The sequence below is a fragment of the Montipora capricornis genome, chromosome 2, assembly GCF_036669925.1.
Source record: "Montipora capricornis isolate CH-2021 chromosome 2, ASM3666992v2, whole genome shotgun sequence".
NCBI classification, from domain to species: Eukaryota; Metazoa; Cnidaria; class Anthozoa; order Scleractinia; family Acroporidae; genus Montipora; species Montipora capricornis.
In genome coordinates, this window is record NC_090884.1 from 23,839,157 (window position 1) to 23,839,775 (window position 619).

Here is a 619-nt window from a genome sequence, read left to right on the forward strand (position 1 = left end):
TTGATACGCACTTTTGGAACAAGGCCGACATATCAAAGATAGGTGCCTACAATACGCGCCATTTTCCATTCACATCTTTTGTGTTTGGGATCCAGCTCCAATACAAGATCACTGGTCTGGATGTTATCTCGCACGCGAAACCACTTCTTTCTTGGTAACAAGTTTGGAGCGAAATACTTCATCCAACTCCTCCAGAAATCAGCAACTCTGTTTTGGGTACTCCTGAGTAACTGTCGCGGTGGGTTGTATTGGCCTAGCAGTAGGTCGTTTGGAGTGATCGGTGGGGCCTCCCAGATATCGTCGGAACTGGGGTACAGTGGGGTACCGCGCACCGGTGGCTCAGTTGGTTAAGCACCGGGCTGTCACGCGGGAGGTCGTGAGTTCAACTCCGGCCGGACCAACACTCAGGGTCTTTAAATAACTGAGGAGAAAGTGCTGTCTTTGTAATGACATCTGCAAATGATTAGACTTTCAAGTCTTCTCGGATAAGGACAATAAACCGGAGGTCCCGTCTCACAAACCTTGTTCACATATAACACTGTGGGACGTTAAAGAACCCACACACTATTCGAAAAGTGTAGGGGACGTGGTTCCCGGTGTTGTGGCCTATCTTCATCAC